Here is a 19,699-nt window from a genome sequence, read left to right as displayed (position 1 = left end):
CTTTGATGACCTATTTAAATTTGTGTACATCATTGTACATAGGATAAAATGTTTTCACGTTTTTATGATAAAATTTGAACAAATAGCTTTTTAATAGATGTAATGATCCTATGATTCATCAACAATGCCAATGATTCTTCAATGAAATTATATAATGTAAAAAAAATGCAATCAGATACATGAACAATGTGAGTGCCTGGCACCCTGGAGGAGCAGAGAAAGCACTCCAGTGGAGAAATAGGGAGGGGGCAGGCTCACAGTGACCCCGAAGAGGGATCCAGAGGCCAGAGGAATAAGTTCTAAAATAGAGCTAATAATCACATTAAATACAAATCAAAAAAAATTCAAAGATATCTATGCTGGGGTCCCTGAGATTCCTACTGTCTGAGGAGTGAAGGTAGGACTTGCGAGTGGAGCTTGGATAGAAACCACCGGTTTAGCAGATGTTCTCATGGATTGATTTTAGGGGTAACTTCTATTTCTGTTGAAGACTTTTGTAAAACTTACAGTGTCCTAAATTTTAAACTGTGAAATTGATAGAAAGTTGTATTTGTTAATTACAGAAATTTAAAAAGCACATTAAAGTTTATATCACAGCATTTCTGCGACAGGAGATGGGCCATTATGTAAATTTCACCTTATTTGTGACTTTAGTGGGAAGATCTTGCATAAGTTATCACATTCCAAAGGTTGGCCAATTTCCACCAAGCCATTCACTATTTGCATCTTCTTGCAATCACACCGGTCTTTGGCCTTTGAGCCAGAGTGGAGCATGCTGTCCTTGCATGTACTGTGGAGGTGCCAAGTTAGCATTGGTGCTGAGCGCCAAACTTCAAAGGATGTCATTGGAATAGAGTTTGATGTGTAGCTCTGCAGTTTCTCACCATAACCTTTTTCAGATACTTCCTGTGAATGTGCATTGCAGTCATTTGATTCTAGTTGCACTTCTGGGAAGTGTTTCAGTGGTGAGTGTGTCTGTGCTGTGAAGGGGAAGCAGTCTTCTATACATGCAAAAGGATTCGAAATTGAATTGCTTCTGCCTGCTGGTCCCCTGATCTGTGTTTTTCAGAAAGCAGCCCCAAGTTCTTCAATATATTTTCTCCATAGTATTTTAATACTCACATTTGGAACTTGCAGCAGTTTTTAACTAGTGAGTGTTGGATGCAGAGACAGTAGTCACCACCATGCATTAGTGTAGTTTGAATCAAATTATTAGAGTATTGATGTTTGGATTTTAAGGTGAATTTGTATAAAGTTGAATGTACTTCTCTATTTTATTATCAGACACATTATATTTCTGAATATTTTGCAAGATGTTTTATAAGTAATGATATAAAACACTTCTCTGGGTTTGAGACAGTATACCTTCATAAGCTCCTGGAGGGCAAAAATGTCATAATTTGAAGTCTAACCAGCACCCTGTATGCCAACTAGGAACTTAAGAACATTTTCTGGATGATGATTACAATGGAAAACTATTAGATAATCAAAAACTTGATTTATGATCCATTTATTCAGTATGCATTTTTTATTAATGGACTGGCTACCTGCAGAAGCTCTCTGATAACAATTTATTTTACTTATTTAGTTAGTTTTCAATTTGAAGCCCATACATTAAATGGAGTAACTGCCTTGTATTTTCCATGCATTACAACTCTGCCTTTTCTATGCTACACAAGACTTTGCCTTCCCCTGTTACTTTTAGCTTTTTTCTTCTCTTTAGGTAGAAAATTAGATCATGTTTCTGAAATCACATGTCCTCAAAGTGCAGTTAAATTTCTATAATGGATAACAGCAATGGGGAAAGCTGTCACAAATCTCACTGGGGAAAAAGAAAAATTAAGAGGAACCAAAGTTTCAGCATATATCTCTCCATAAAGTTTAAGTATGTTGGTGCTCATAAGGAATTCTGTGTAAAACCAATGTGAAAATGAAAGGTGAGATAAGTTATTTCTTCCAGGTAGAAAGGCCTTTCAGATGACAACAGGAAAAGTGTGTAAAGTTTTCATGTTGTGCGTAGTGCATAATCTATCTTCTAGAAAGAGCATACTCCTTTAGGGACCAGGTTAAGCTGCAAAAAGAGGAAAGAGATGAAAGGAAGTTTCTAGAGTCTGTCAACAAAATGAGAGAAAGCTGGCAAGAAAGTGAATTTTCAAATAGACTAGCTAGGGTACTTCCCAAAGTCCTCAATTATTTTTTTACCGTTATTAAATCCTTAACCCATGGCAGGGTACTGAGAGTGAAATCAATCAGTGTATTCTCAGGTGACTTGCCATTGAGTGCCTGGAGTCTTCTCTGGAAGTCCCTATAACAATAAGGTGGGATAGTAGACATTGTTACTGTTCTGTGAGAAATGAATAGCACAGTGATTTTCCTTCCTAGGAGAGCAGGGAGGAAACAAAGGAGGCGTGAATTGCATCCCCAGGAATGTCTTTCCATCAGGCACCAGAGAAGCATCAGGAGCCAAGTTACTGTCGCTGATACAACTCAGGGATCTCCATCAACTATGCTTATCTGTGGCATGAGGAAGAAATATTTTGTGAGACCTGGGCTTTCATGCTCTGGGAATTCTTATTTCTGTTAGTTGGGACTTGGAAAGCTGCCAAGAACTCAGTTGTTCTTTTGCAACATATCCTCATCAACGTAGACCCTAGTGGGTTTCCCGATAAGTGAATGTGTCTAACAGACAAGAAACTCTTATTGCAAATCAGCCCTAAGTTATCAATGAATTCCTGGGGTGCAGAGTAAGTTTTCACTACTAGGAAGTGATATTTATGCTCAAGAATTTTCCTGGGGGAATATTTAATTGGACTCATACATTCTTTGGGATTTTTTCCAGTATCTCTATGCAGAATGATCCTTGAGATTAGAGGTATGTTTTAAATAATCCGAGTGGACCATTGAATGTTAACCTGAATATAGAAATCAAAAGAAAAATAAAAAGCCACAGGAAGAGTAAAAGGCTAAATGATGGTATACCGTTTTTGCTATTGTGTCAGAAGATGTATCAGAAATTTTCATCAGTTCTTGATTGCGTTCTTGGTGTAGCTGCAGCCAACCTTCATTGAGTACACAAAAAAGTCTTTCTGGATCAACTTTAAGTACTGACTTTACGATAAGCATTTAGGGAATAAATTAATCAAATTTAATTAGACATGTAAACTGATTAGAGAAGTAAAAACAAATATCTTACAATAGCTAAATACAAAAGTTTTAAAATTATCTTCCAGTTTGGATTTCAGTGTCATGGCATTAACTTGGAGAATCAAGAAGTGACATTATCTTTGCCTCCAAGTGGCTTCAGCTAGGAGTGAGTTGCTTGGCTTTATTGTCGGGTTTATTCATGGTTGGACAGGGAGTCATTTTAATCCTTTCTCAAAGAGGAGTGGGTTTGCTTTCCTTCAGCATTACCAAGAAGGGACTTCTTGGTGCATGAAGAGATAAATTGGGCTGAATTTCATGGAATTTTTTTTTGTTAAATATCAGTCTTTAAGATGTCAAGAAGTATTCTGATTAAGAAGACTTAGATAAAATATTTATCTTTACTAAGCCAGATGGAGCAAGCCATCTTTTTATTTAAAATGATTGTAGTTTAATTTTGACTAAGCATACAATGTTATGTTAATATTAAAAAGATGTTGGTGGAGATAAAGAAATGGTAGTAAAGGGGTTAAAGAAAAACCTCCAGATACCTTACTATAATCAATAGGAAATGTATCATATCCCATTTTTCATATCATCCCCAAACCTTCAGGATTTGGGGGCACTGAGCTAGGTATGTGGGCCTTACTGCTTCTCTCCTCAGCTGGAGCGAATCTTATTTGTCCTGTATGTATCAGCTTTAATGAAACCATATATTCATGTTGTCATATCTTTATCTGGGTATGGCATTAACAGTCAGCATGTCTCAGTGTTCCTCCTTTGAGTAAGATGTTCTAATACCACATAGGAAGGGGGGCCCGAGGGACCTTGAAATGCTTCCCTAATTTGCCCTTTATCTGAACATTGTGTAAGTCAGAATGGGCTGTGTGCCTCTTGGAGTGGGTTGCCAATTAGTCTAATCTGCTTACAACCCTTGTGTCTGAAATGTTCCTAAGAGCTCTAAATCCTGGGTTATTTCAAGAAGCCGTAAGCATTTCAAACAGTTAAGCAAAAACCAAATTTTAATTAAATTAAAAATGAAAAAAATTAATAACAGGACATTTTGGGCATTTGAGGCATGGATGTGGTCAAATAAAAGTACCAAGAAGATGCTGCAGCCACAAAAACTAGAGAAGCACTACCCTCCGTAGACTTAAAGAATATCTGCAACAGAGACTAATTCTGCTTTCTCTTTGTTGCTGGGCCTTCAAGTTCATGTGTGACCTTAAATAACTGACTTCAGCTTCTAGTGCCTTGTTTTCTTGTTCTAATGGGATTAGTCTTTTCATCCTTTTAATTTAATGGAAAAATGCAATTCACTGTGCTGCATTTAACTATATTTTGTGAATAGGTTTTAATGGCATAATTGCTGTGGAGCATTCAAATTTGAGGGGAGGGAATGTAAGTAAATAAACATCTGCTTAATACTTGTCTATATATGGTATATATATGAATACTTTATATACACCATTTGTTTCTTCTCTGGGACAATTCAGTAAACCATATTACTATGTCCATTTTACAGATAAGAAAATAGAGATTTGCTTAATGTTGCTATACCAACCAATGTTAGTGTTGCAATTCAAACCCAGCTCTGGATGTATCTTTAATCTATCCTCTTTTCTCTATTTACTATTATCTCCTAAAGTTGAGCCAAAAAGGGAAGTTGAACCAACTATTGAGTTTTTTTTTTTTACCTTACTTACATTAGTCTCTAATTTAAAGGCTGCTGGATATATTTTAAATGTTTTATTTGAAGATCAGTTGACATTTATTTAAATAATATTTACATTTTAAGAATTTAAAGTTAGATTCAGCCTATCTATTTTGGGATTACCTATTTTGGGATTACATGGGTTTTTTTGTTGTTGTTGTTGTTTTTGTTTTTTTAACAAAGTCTGTAATTGTGTTTCTATTAAAAAAAAAAGCAGCAGCAGCCATCAGAAAATGTATTGTTAGGCCATTTTAATATTCTCAAGAGTATATAAGTGTAAATGCACCAAAACATGTGGACTACATTTCCCGCTAGTTGTACTGTTTTCACACATTAACAGAAATGCTGTTTGGAAGGGGAATAAAGGAGATGTGTTTGGGATATATATGCAGATTTCAGTCATCAAAAGACCCAAGATATTAAGCTGCCTCCTGGAATCACCCAGAATTTTTGTCTTTCCAGTGATCTCTGTGGCCATGGTGCTGTGTGGGCAAATTTCCTCTTGCTGACCTGGGGCTGGTTTTATTTCAAAGTTACAGCCTGATTCCTTAGAGCAGTATTAATTAAACTGCAAACAATGTTGTGTTGGTATAATAAAGATGATTTTTCTTCCCCAAGCATGTGGTTGATACTATGGCCAGAAAAGTTTAAAAATAAATTAGTGACAAATACTGCGTGATTCCATATAAGGTACTTAGAGTAGTCAAGGTCATAGACACAGAAAGTAGAATAGTGGTTGTCAGGGGCTGGAGGGAGAGGGGTATGGCGAGTTAGTGTTTCCAGAATACAGAGTTTCACTTTGGGAAGATGACAAAGTTCTGGAGATGGATGGCATAATAGTTGCACAACAATGTGAATGTACTTAGTGCCACTAAAGTGTACGCTTAAAAATGGTCAAAATGGTAAATTTCATGCTACATACATTTTCAGCTACAACAAAAATATGATTCATAAAAATATTAATTAACTTCTATGATGTTTTCATGTGTACATGTAGGATGTATGTGTGGTATGCATACAAAATAGGCTAGAATGGAGAGCATGTAGGCTTAGTCACCGAGACCTGAGCTCAAAGCCTGGTTTTGCAATTTATGCTTGGAGATCATTGACAGCCTGTCTCACGTATTTCAGTGGCAGCTTTCTTATCTGTGACAGGAAGACCAAATACTCACTGCAACTTATAATAATTAAATAATAATAAATGTCCAGTGCTCAGCACATAGAAGGATTAAGTGGAAACACAGTATAGATAGTTAATAAACTCGTAGCTTCATCTACAGTAACAAGTAGTCTTGGGGAAAAATAAAACTAGCCACATCATTAATTTTTCAACCATTAAACCTTGAAACAATCACGCATGTTTCTCTAAGAAATAACATAAAACAAATCATCCTTTCACTTAACAAATGTTTATCTAGTGTTTACTCTGTGCCAAGTCCTGGCTGACAAGAAGCACTGTGTAATGGGGCATGTGACAGTGACCAGCCAAATAAGACACAGTGAGGACTGGGAGATCCTGAGGCTGCCACTGCCAGATGCGTGCGAGGCTAAACTGGCCCCTTTGTTTGTTTTCCAAGTAGGAGCTCTTGGATAAGTATTTTGTGTATAAAGTCAATGGAGACCATGCAGTGTGAAAGCCTCCTCCAAAACCATTATTGTCAGACAGTTCATGCAGGTGAAAATAATGCAGAGGTCATAGATAACACTGTAACAGCTTAATTATGGGAAATTAGAGAGGGGCCCATGATAGAGCACAGCATTTCCTAAATGTTCCTTGCCTAGAGGACCCTAGTTTTCTGAAATAGTAATAGTTGTCCCACCACAAAATGACCCTTTTGTCAAACAACTTTGGGAAACCTGCATTAAGCAAAGGTCAGTGAATTTTCTTTACTTTGACATTTCTCAGAAGCATTGATAGTCTAAAATGTGTTTGCCTAAGAGGGAGATATCGAAGACCATCTTTCCTGAAGTTATTTGACAGCAGAGCCCTTTTTCCCCCGGAGCGCTTATTAACATCCTGTGGAAAAGTGATTTTTGGGTCACCCCACTAGGAACATGTGTCCCTTGGAGCCACATGAGACAAGTTGTAATGGTCATTTACTGGAGAAATTGGCTGGATTATGCTAACAAAGGGAGAGGAAACCAAATAAGAAAACTGACCGTCCTCCGAGGGTCAGGATTTTCTTTTGTTTTTTTAGCTCAAGGGTCCAATGTTCCCGGGGAGCGTCAAAGTGGGTTCTTTCTGCTATGATAGCTGAATACCCATGAACACTGGGCGGGAGAGGGTTGGCCAGGAGCACGCCCCGGGGAACCTGTGTGGTAAGAGACCTCCAGTGGGGGGCAGTGATTTCACTCCTAGTGGGCTCAGCCCCCACCAGAAGAGCTTCATTTGACAAGGAAAGGCATTAATAATGGAAATGGATTGAAGGTAACACTGACGTGCAGATCAGGAATAGCTCACACGGTGATGCTCTTGCACTAGAAGCAGAAACTATCCTGGGATCTAAAGAAATCACTTAAGAAGAAAACATTTCCTCTTCATTGAGCCTCAGTAAAGCTGCATGAGGAGAATTCTGCACAATTGTTCGTACTCTAGCTTAGAAAATGGAGTTGATTAAGTGGAAGGAAACTTTAAAAATGTGACAAAGATGATGAGGTGATTAAGGGGTAGGTTTTAAGTAGCAAGATGTGGGGAATTTAAGATGTATGACTAGTAGCGGTGACAGTGAGGTTTATGATAGCTGCCTATAAATACCCAATTAATTGCCTAATGTGGCAAATGAGAAGAAACAGGCTTTTACCACCAAAAGGGAAACTTGAAGTATATTAGGGAAACAGTATTTAACAGTAGGGGTGATTTGGCTGCCATGATACGGAGAAATCAGTTGTGTTATTTGGATAAAGACTCGGAAAGGTACTTTTCTTCCTGATAACATCCTGGTGTCAACAGATTATTTTTCTTTAAAAAGGATGCATACATTTTCATATTTCTTAGGAGCAGAGATTGAAAAATAGAGAAAACTATTTAATTTGCTATAATTCAGGTTGCCTGAAGCCTCCAAACATGTTTTCCCCCAAGCTGAATTATAGTAATATCTTTGACGGTAAGAAGCATAAAACAACTCTTTTTTTTTTTTTTTTTTTGAGACAGAATCTCACTCTGTTGCCCAGGCTGGAGTGCAGTGCAGTGGCGTGATCTCAGCTCACTGCAACCTATCCCTCCCAGGTTCAAGTTATTCTCCTGCCTCAGCCTCCTGAGTAGCTGGGATTACAGGTGCCCACCATCATGCCCAGCTAATTTTTGTATTTTTTTTTTAGTAGAGATGGGGTTTCACCATGTTGGCGAGGCTGGTCATGAACTCCTGACCTCAGGTGATCCTCCCACCTCTGCCTCCCAAAGTGCTGGGATTACAGGCATGAGCCACCCCTCCCAGCCAGCATAAAAAATTTTATGCATTGTATTATACTGTATGTGGAGCTACACCTGATAGTGTAAGCCACAATAAGGCTAGTTGTAGGGCACACCTGATAACACTCGCTAACACTTAGTGAGCCTGAATATGAATTAGGTGCTTTATACGGGAGTATTTAATCAGCACATGGACTCTCGGGGTGTGGCATTAGAATCCTCATTTCACAGGTGAGCAAACTGAGCCTCAGATAAATTAAATAGCCCGAGGAAGGTCACATAACTAGAAAGTCACAGAGTCAGAATTTGCATTCACTTCTGAGTTACTCAGAAATCCATGCCCTTTTATTGCGATGCTCTACTGCCTCCTGAAGGCATTTTTTGATTATCACTTTTATAAACTTTAGGCTTAGTTTATATGAAGCACTCCTGAGAGTGAAATGGTTCGCTCATGTTTGAGAGTGGGTTGTCACCAGGGGTGTTACTCAGGCTTGACACAGATAATCCTGTGGCATGGCTTCAGCAAGCAGCTTGCCCAAGGTTGCACAGAGAATGAGATTGGCCAGGCTAGAAGGAAGGGCGGTTGGCTCCAGCTCACCGGGCATTCATATGGTATATGGAGGAGAACTGCCAGATCTCAGAAACAGCATCCAGATTTGATTATAACTTCTCTTTGTGGTCTTTGAAGCTTTGTGTTATTTCTTCCCTTCACTCGTGGAGTTAGGATCTATTTTCACATAAACAGAAACGATTCCTCCTTTCTGAGCACTTCATTGTTGGTGGCATTGTGGAATGTCCCAGGAAGGGGGGAATGGGGCCAATTAGAAAGGAGAAATTCTTCTTCGGCTTGCGTGTTTATATGAAAATGCCAAAGCCACCAGCTGTTGCAACAGCAGGCCTAGGGTAAAGCTCTTCCCCAACTGTCCTGCAGCATATATACAGCAGAGGGAGGTCTTTTCAATAGGCTCAATTAGAAAGTGGAAAACAGAAAGCACCCCCACCAAAAAAAAGTGTGGTCCTGTGTTCTTGAGTTGCACAGCAAACTTTGGAAATAAGCACTTAAGTATACTTTTTATTTCTGCAAGAAGTTCCCAAATATGAGCATGGAAATGACAACTCAAATTCCAACCATTCCCTGTTAAATGCCTTACCTCAGCTCACCACTGAGGAGTTTGTTCCTTGAGTAGAGATAATGTAGATTGAAAAAAATTAATTTCACATTTCTATTTATGGGACATTTGAGACAAACAGCCCATCAGTGTTACTGTTACCTCATTCACCTTTTTTAGCCATCAGGACTGACTGCTTATGTCTTTTACATTCATGGGACACATTTCAAATATGAGGAATTCAGTTCCATAGCAGGACTTAAGCAGAGATGATATATATCATCTTATTTGGCTATCTTTATAAGGCTTTCTTCTTTTCTTCAAAAAAAATATAAATGGTATATTAGTACTGATGGAAAAAACAGACCTGACAGGAAGGTTAAAAAAAATAAGTGACTTAAACAATTATTCTGGAATCAATTCAAGAGAGTAGGGTGGAGTAGAGTCTGAAACCAAACAATATAATCCTAAAGATTATATTTGTTAAATGAAGCTTAATTGGGGCTGTTTTACTGCATTGAACTAGCTAAGGAGTTTTCCCTGTCAACCTTCCTGATAGAGGTAGTTCCAATCCTATTTCATCCCTCTGCTACCTTGTGTACAAGGTGAGCTGTCAATTTCTTGGAGAGGAGTAAGATCACAGCTGGGACTCACACACAGTTCTTCCAAGCATGCCACAGGTTGGGGCTGCAGTGTTCTTTCTGTGGTGTGGAGGCTCCTCTTTCTCTAGTATTCCAATCCTAGAGGTTCTTTGTGCTTATGGTATCTCAAGTTATAGTCAGAATGGTATAGTGGGGTTTCATAATCTCCTTTGCCAGCTTATAGCAGTAGAGTCCCTACATTCTCAGAATGTGTAAGTGACAGCTTATTTCATATTTGGCATTTTAGATTCAATGAGATTTAACAATAGTTTTTATTAGTTAATTTCTCTTCATTTGTAGTGAATTACAGATAATTTTCTTTCTGATCCTTTTTTCTAAATCTTTAGTTGTGAAATTTTCCAGTAAGACAAATACAAACAACTGTCATGTAAATACATTTGGTCTTAAATCAGATTAGAACTGTGGACTCTCCAAACCAGAGGTTCTCATTCCAGTTGAAATACCAAGATATTTTCTATGGAATTGGATTCTCTTCATTTCAAAAAAAGTAAACTAAATAAACAACAAAAAAAAAAATGGCTTGAAAATGCTTCTTGGTCTCTTTACAGTCAAACTCCGTCCTGGAATCTGAAGAGCCTGATACAAATGCTTTCAGGGACATGCCATTAAAGAAAAAAAAAAAAAAAAAAAAACCCTAAAAACTGTGTTTTTCTCCTGAAATAAAAAATAAAAAATAAAAAATAACGAACTATTATAAAGTCATCTACTTTAACGATTTGGGTATTCATGGAGCTGAAAGAAAAATGAGCTATTTAGAATAAGAGGTTTCTAAACCAATATAAATCGCCAATTATGTTCTTCTTTATCTTTTAAGTTTCCTTTGTCCTTATGTAAAGGGTTTAGGAGGTAATAATAAAGACCAAGGGAAGGCCCATACACGGGGAAGAAACTGGAATTCATGAGTTAAAAAGAAGTAGAGGAGATACTCATATTTGAGCAGTTTCTGAAGTAGTCTAAATCTTTCACCCAGTCAACCAGGGTGCCTTCTCTCAGATGCAGGGAAACCCTCTGACCACAAGGCCCCTTCCTGTTCTTTTCTTGAATATCAAGCATCACCCTCTAAGTTTTCAGCCATGTATTTTCTTTGGACTACTCTTTTTTACCTTTATTAAATGCTTCACATATATGAAAGGAAATGTCAACATTCAACCTTTCGTGTGAGGTGGGAAAAGGCAAAAGTTTATTTCGGTGCTCTCCTATTTAAAGACAACAGAACTCTGTTGTAATATAATTTTTTATACTTGAATTCCAATATAATATAGTTGAAACCATGAAGCCCTCAAAAGTGTAGAAAAAGTGATACATATCATCTATATACAAATCCTGTTGTCAGTCCTGGTATAACTAAATTCAACCTTAAATCTTTAGTTATTTATCTATTTAGAGACAGGGTCTCACACTGTTGTCCCAGCTGGAGTGCAGTGGCGTGATCTCTGCTCGCTGGAACCTCTGCCTCCCGGGTTCAAGCAATTCTCCCACCTCAGCCTCCTGAGTAGCTGGGATTACAGACACATGCCACCACACCCAGCTAATTTTGTATTTTTAGTAGAGATGACGTTTCACCATGTTGACCAGGCTGGTCTCGAACTCCTGACCTCAGGTGATCCACCTGCCTCGGCCTCCCAAAGTGCTGGGAAAATCTTTATTTAATATATGGATATTCCTGTCATTTTTTCTTTGTTCCCGCAAATCTAAATTCCTGCAAATCCTGTCAATTTAGTATTTTTCCTAATAGAAATTGTAAACTTCAATATGTTACTAAGAATTAAGCTTTGAAGCAAATAATTTTTTCCTGCCATATTCTCTTAGGGTATGTATAGAGAACTGCTGGAGTATTTGAAAATTAACCAGTAGTCAGTTGTAGATTTTAGCAAATACACATATTTTTCATATAAGCAATCCAATCCTATCCTCCTGGCCTATATATGCAGTTTGAGGTGGATATGTGTTCACGTGACATATTTTGAAATTCCAAGTCAAATACTTTAAGTGTTATACAAATGTAAGTTACTGGTATTATTACTGTGTATGTGACATTTAATTTGCACTATGGGGAATTTAACAATATTGGATGAAAGCGATAGCCTGGATATAGTAGTAAAGGCATGAAAACTGGTGCCCACACTTAAGGAGGCCTTATATTGATGATGATGATTACATAACAGCAATATCTCCACATCTAACCTAAGAAATGTTTAGATATGTACTGTCTGGATTATTTACTTATTACATGCTTTTGAAAATGTTCCAGTGACTTAAGACTTTTGAATCTATCTTTTGCAAAGGAAGAGAAAAGTCTACTTAAACCACAACACTAAAAGCAAGTTGGCTTACAGGAATTGACCCCCTGCATTAAAGAAAAACAAAAAACATAGGTGGCGTCTTCATAGAATTTTTCTCAAAAGGGTGTAATATTAATTCCTGTAACTTAAAAAAGCCATCTGTATAGAGTTTTGTACCCAAAATATATGCCCATAGAATGTAAATCACATGATATAAAAGAAAACTATATGGTATTCCTAAGCCCTAACATTCCCAAACCTATCTGAATGGGGCATTTTTCAAAATGCTATTGGTCCAAAGGGTCTCTCATGGGACCCAGATCTGATATGAAACCACAGAGGAGAGTGACAGGGTTAGTTGCCTAATTAGGATGGAGCAGCCCATGGATGTGAGAACTTGGAACTGGGCAGGCCAACTGGTGTGGGTCAGAGTGGTGGCAGAGGATGGCCTACCTGTGGGCAATGGAAAGAATGCTGACCCATCAGGTGGGGCACAGTAACTGGTAAATATGGTGTCAGAAGATTTAGCAAGAGATGAAAAGGTGCCCTGATAGGCAGTGGACAAAACACACAGAGATCGTAGGTTCAAGAAACATCACAGAATCCTAGCAAATAGGTAAGACAGAGGCTTCAGGTAAATCCTTCTGGATAGCAGGGCCTCAGCCACAAGGCCAGTATTCAAAAGCAGAATTCAATTCCTGACATTTAAGAAAGAAAAAGCCAAGAACAAGATGGAATCATTGATTTTCCCATATCCTGGAAGGACACAGTTACCAGAATAGTTTTAAGGGTGGAACTGAGACCAAGGGAAGAAGGCAGACTTTTCAAAACTTGAACAAAAGGTAGGAATTCATTTCAGGACACATTTGAGCACCATGACTGTGTCTGAAGACATAGTGAGGACTGGCCATGGGTCATCTGAGCTTGGGCCAAGAATGCCCCATACTCCCTCAGGGTCCCAGGCTCTGTAGAAATTGGGGAGGAGAATTAAAGGGCAGAAAACCAAGCAGCATATTATCCAGATAAGGTTTTCAGCTCAGTCTTGGGCTTCTTCTCCTCCATTCAGCAGGTAAGATTCCATAGTCAGGGGCCTCAGGCTGCTTCACTACCTATTTCTTAGAACTCTGCACAGCTTTAGTGGAAGAGGCAGTGGCTGCTCAAGGAGGGTTCACAGCAGCAATCTGCAGGAAGCCTCGGCTGCTTCCTGTGTCCCTGGAAGAGTTCTTGGAAGTTTCCTAGAGTCCTCAATGGCACCATGGACTCTTGTTCTCCATAAAGGATATAAGAATGATGTTTCAACTCGTCTAGGCCACTTTGTGGGAGGCACCTTTTGACCAGGAGGCAAGGTCACCCAGGAATCTGTTCAGTGTGTTTAATGCCAACAACCCCTAAATGTTTTAAACAGCACCGAGACCCACTCTATCTTTCTATGACCATTTCTAGGTAGAATTATGTTCAACATGACCAATAGCAAACGTTGCTTCATAAAAGAATACTTGCTGTGAAGATCAGGCTGGATGCTTAAAAACTGAGCCCTATAGGCAGTTCATTTTCTTTCAAATAATGTTGTGTTTGCCATATTGCAATCCAAATGTCTTCATATCATGGTTGATGCTTGGTGTCACATTTATAAAACACTTAATTTGTTTATGCCATTCCTTTTTCTTGTAAATACCTAATCAGACCTCCAAACATCAGTACCCTGTATTGGAAGGCAGGTGCACACAGAAGTTTGATGGGGAGGCACATGTGAGTGCCACGTTGTTCTTTAGGGAGAGTGCAGCCTGCAGGGCGAGGCAGCTTGAAATCGTGTCCTGTGCTGAGTGTGTCTATTAGGAGAAGTCTTGACTATAGTGGTTAATGTAGAGAGGGATATTCCTTGACAGGGCAGAACTAGGGCTAATAATTAGATGTTAGAGGGAAAGGATTCAAGCTCAAGGCATAGACAAGCTTTCTTACATGGGGAGCAGTAAAAAAAAAGCAAGGGGGAGAGTATTGACCTTCCTGGCAAGGAAGCAAACATAGCAGTAATAGTAGAGTTAAAAGAAGAGAGTGGATGAGCACTTAGCAGGAATTTTATATTTAAGTGTAGAGTAGGGAATTGACTTAAGTGGCTTTTAAGGTCAGTGACTGAGTTAGAAGCAAAATTCAAATTTCTCATTTCCTAATCTGGGATTTTTACCTGATTCCTTGAGGTGGTGGCTGAACAATGCCCTCTAAATATGTCATGTCTTAATCCCTGGAACTTGTGAATGCTATCATATATGACAAAAGGAACTTTGCAGATGCGATTAATTCAAGGATGTTAACTTAATTATCCAGGAGGGCCTCATGTAATCACCATCATTTTGTAAGAGGGACACAGGAGTAGTCAGAATCAGAGGAGAATATGATGTGATAATGGAAGCAGAGAGCAGAGTGATAAGCTTTGAAGATGGAGAAAGGGGCCACAAGCCAAGAAATGCAGGCCATCACTAGAAACTGAAAAAGGCAAGGAAATGGATTGTGCCCTAGATCTTCCAAAAGGACTGTAGTTCTGCCAGGGCTTTAGCTTTAGCCTAATGAAACCCATTTCAAACTTCTGACCTCCAGAGCTCTACAGAAACAAATGCACGTTGTTTTAAGCCACCAACTTTGTGACGATTTGTAACAATGGCCACAGGAAATGAATACACCTGCCTTTCTCTAAACTCTATCTTAAATTTTATTTGATCCCTAAAGGTAGCCAACGCCCCAAATGTACACACCAATGCAGGAAGCATAGCTGTCTGACTTCTTTCCCTCAACACTTAGTTGTTGATTCTTGGATTGAGCCTGTATATTAACTCACTCATTTCTTATAACATTATTTCTCCTTTATTTAAATATGCATTTGATTTTTATGCATTTCTAATTAAATCGAATTTTCTTTGCATGACCTGCTAGCCCCTTCATGATTAAGCTTGATACTTTTCCATCTACTTCCTCCCTGAACCCCTGTCATGCTGAACTTGTCAAGTGTCTTGAAAACACCATGCTGTTTTGTCTCTGTTATTTTGCATGTATTGTTTCCTCTGTGGTGAGTGGCTTTTATATTATGTTTTGCCTAGATAACTTCTATTCTGCTGCATCAGGATTATCTTTAGCTATAACAGAGACCCCCAAATAGCACAGATTAAAGAGAGGTTAATCCTCTCTCCCATGATAGTCTGGAGGCGGGCAGTTCAGCGCTGGTATGACATCTCTGCCCTGGGATGTCTTCAGGAAATCAGGCTCCTTTTAGCTCATTGCTCCACCTTCCCTGGAAGGTGGTCCTTGTCTTTGTAGTACAAGATGGCATTTCGAGCTTGGGTCATCATATCTATGTTCCAGACAGAGGGTTAGAGGAAAGCACAAAGAGGAAAAAGGAACAAAGAGCATACCCCAACTATTTCGGGAGAAGGTTCCTGGAAGCTGTCAAATTATACCTATACTCACATATATTAACAAGTACTTAGTCACCTGCACAGGGGCTGGGAAATGTAGTTTTTATCCTGGTGATGAAGAGTGGCATCTTCCCTACTGGAAAACAGATGCCCTATTTCTATGGAAGAAGAGAAGGGATATTAATGGACAACAAACCATATCTGTCACATCATCATTTAACTCAGTTTATATAATTCCTGCTCTAGGAAGACTTTTTCCTAATCCCCAATGCACTGGTGTCCCTTCTGTATGCTCCCCACATCCTGTGAATACCTTCACTCACTGTGTCAAATGCCTTTATAACCTTGGAGACAAATTGCTCACTGGACTATGAGCAATTTGAGGCAGGAGCTCTGTGATCACTTTATGGCCTAGCACAGTAGCTATTAAAATGTATTTATAGTGAATGAATGAACTAATTAACCCTGAAAAATTTCCAGATGCCAATGTCTCTAAAATTTTGAAATATGAGCAGATAATTTAATTTCATGTATACTATATTTTATGCCTTTAAAAGTTTTCTAGAAATTCCCAGGAAGTTAAGATTGTATATCCAAAAGTATAACAAATGTAGCTGTGTGTGTATGTTTTGTTTCAAAAGTTATAATTCTACACATAGCAAAACATACTTAGATTTCCCCCCCAACACTCACCCACATCTTTCTCTATAAATACAGTTTAGAAAGGTGTAGTTTAATCTATTAAAATACAGCAGATTGTGTGTGGATCACAATCTGTATCGATGTAACCAAATTATATCAGTAACTGTAACACTATAGTTATCAAGTAGACTGATAGTCAAATTGAATTATAAAGTCTATCAAGTAACACAATATACAATTTATTTTCTAGCATTTTTTTTCTAATGTGCCCCTTTCCTGTAATGTATCTTAAAAATGCCATGAGGTTGTCAGTGCTGGAAAGGTAAATACTGTGGTTCAGAGCAATCCAGGATCGTATAGCACTAAGTTCAAGTGACTAATTTTATCCTTGTAAGATTAATTCAAGATTCGATGGGGGAATAAAAGTGTAATTATTATTCATATTATTTTTCAATATGTAGGTCTTCCATTTTTCTTACGGATACTATTTTGATTGTTAACAGATATTTATCATCTACTGAAGAAGTGAAATAAATGAGACTTGAAAGGAAATATAATTTTAAAAGACATTCTGGCTCTTAAAAACATGTAATCTAATAGGAAAGAGAGATTATATTGGAAATTGTAATGTATTACAGTAGCTATTCACTGAGACTAACTGAATGAATGAATGAGCACATAAATTGGGGAAGTTATTTCTTCAGGGTATTCAATGGAATACTTTTGTGAATTACTCCTTTATATTTTCCCACTGTCCTCTACCTCAAGAATTGTTAGAAGATAGTTAATTAGCATAGTATTTTTCATCTTGCTCCTTAAAACTAGGGTGACCATATGTTCCATTTGCCTAGAACTGTCTTGGTGTATGCCTGTTGTCCAAGCATAATTATTAATAGTGCCCCCTCAAGCTCCCTGAAGGAGTAAGCCAGCTTGCAGCCTGCTCCTCCATCCTCAGCAGGATGAACTTTCCCTTCCTCCTCCCTTCTTCTTCACTTTCCACACCAAAAGTCTGTAGGAGTAGGGGAGAGAGTAACATTCTCATTGAAAGCTCAGTTTCTGGCTTTGGTTCCCATATTCCTGTTACCACCTGCTGAATATCAGCCCATACGTAAGTCTTGCAGATTGTTTCAAGTTCCTGTGGTTACAGATAAAAGCCTTTATTCTTTGGAGGAGAACGTGCTTCTGGTTAAAAAAAAATAAAAAGACAGAGTTCCATGTTTGAGCTCACAAGCAATTCTTTCAATAACTATGAGATTTTCCAGCATTCATCATGATAGACGCTAGATCTCCAGAGCATATCCTTATGTGCCAATTCTTTTGAAATATCTATCTATCTATCTATCTATCTATCTATCTATCTATCTATCTATCTATCATCTATCTATCTATCTATCTATCTATCTATCTATCTATCTATCTGGTGTTATCTATCTGCTATCCATCCATCTCTCTCTCTCTCTCTCTCTCTCTCTCTCTCTCTATCATTTACTTTTGAGACAGGGTCTCACTCTGTTGCCCAGGCTGGAGTGCAGCAGTGCAATCATGGCTCACTGCAGCCGCAACCTCCCTGGGCTCAAGGGATCCTCCCACCTCAGCCCCCTTAGTATCTGGGACTACAGGTGTACACCACCACAACCAGCTGATTTTTTCAGTAGAGGCAGAGTTTCACCATGTAGCCCAGGCTGGTCTCGAACTCCTGGGCTCAAGCAATCTGCCCGCCACGGCCTCCCACAGTGCTGAGATTACAGGTGTAAGCCACTGCACCAGCTTGAAATATTTTGTATTCCATGAAATTCTTTATAAAATTACTTTATAAAACAACTTCCTCACTTTCTTAACTAATGTAGATTGAATAAAATGAAAACTTTTGTTTTTATAATCATTATGAATATTAATTTTTTATAGTAAGTGATTCCTTATGGACTACAGGGGCACATGGAATCATTTGACCTTTTTATTAATAATTTTTGAATTAGTATCTTTCTTTTTTTGAGATGGAGTTTTGCTCTTGTCACCCAGGCTGGAGTGCAATGGTGTGATCTCGGCTCACTGCAACTTCCACCTCCTGGGTTCAAGCGATTCTCCTGCCTCAGCCTCACAAGTAGCTGGGATTACAGGCACCTGCCACCACGCCCACGTAATTTTTGTATATTTAGTAGAGATGGGGTTTCACCATGTTGGCCAGGCTGGTCTCAAACTCCTTACCTTAGGTGACCAGCCCACCTTGGCCTCCCAAAATGCTGTGATTACAGGCATGAGCCACTGTGCCCGGCCGTATCTTTTTATATCATATTATTTTGAGTGTATTGCCTCTATTAGTCTGTCTTTCTCACATACGATTTGTTTCCTCTAATCTGCTCTAGGCTCAAAAACAACATCAGCATAGTGATGGGAATTGTGAATAAAATCAATGTACATTTGCTTCAAATGATGAGCAGCTCTCCGATGGGGAAAATCTATGTGATTTGATGACATCACTTTGCCTGCAGAGATACTTTTTTTGCTTGCTTTTTGTCTGAGTTCCAAGTAGTTGAGTTTGTAGAATAGTTGACCTCTAGATAAGTAAAGTGTTTTTGTCATTCCATTTGAAAATTAGTGTGGAAAATTAAGGTGTGCACCCCCATGGAGAAAGTTGAGGTCAAGCAATTCATTCCCGAAGCTGTGCAGTCATAAAGATTCACATGCCGAGCTCAGAACTAGTATTAACCAATCAAATTGCTCCCAGAGGGGTGCTCACTTCCTAGGTTAACTCTTAAAACACTCCACATAGCCATTTTAGGCTTCTAAATACTTGTTGGTGAATGGACAGAGAAACAGGAAATCAGAGTGAAAATGGATGCTATAAATCTATTTTCTACAGAAATGTGTTATGAGGGCAAATACACTACATCAAATTTTAGAATCTCACAATGCTTCCGAATTCAACCCAAAGCTTTCCTTTGTTACATTTTTTTCTTTCCCTAATTTAAGATTCACCAAGATTGTGTAAAGCTTATGATTATTTCCAAGTTTTGGAAATCAGCCTTCTTTCCCTTTTAGAAGAGATTGAATAGCCATCCCTCTGAAAGTCACAGGGAAGATAGGAAATTCTATGAAATAGATTTAATGTATCTCATGAAAGCCCAGAAGTTATTCTTGCCAAAAGAATGCCTTCAGAAGTAGCAGGCAAAATGAAAACTGAAATATTTGCTGTAATTTACATAAATGCTCTCTTTTATGTAATTACTGCAAATAAGTATAATGAGATAAATGTGTCTGTTGCTTTCTCTTTAGAATAGATGTTATTAATTAATCTTGAAAAGTTCCCAGTGTCCCATGAAATTGATCTATAATGTT

The 19,699-nt window shown here is 38.4% G+C and overlaps 1 protein-coding gene across 3 annotated transcripts in view; it reads left to right on the top strand.

Annotated features, from left to right (window-relative positions):
• SUGCT (succinyl-CoA:glutarate-CoA transferase) overlaps positions 1-19,699 on the top strand; it is a 719,374-nt gene that overhangs the window by 613,310 nt on the left and 86,365 nt on the right. The window lies entirely within an intron of this gene.

Source organism: Pan paniscus, chromosome 6 (genome assembly GCF_029289425.2).
Source record: "Pan paniscus chromosome 6, NHGRI_mPanPan1-v2.0_pri, whole genome shotgun sequence".
Classification (NCBI taxonomy): Eukaryota; Metazoa; Chordata; class Mammalia; order Primates; family Hominidae; genus Pan; species Pan paniscus.
Note: the sequence above shows the minus strand (reverse complement) of the source record. Positions and strands in the feature narration are given on the sequence as shown.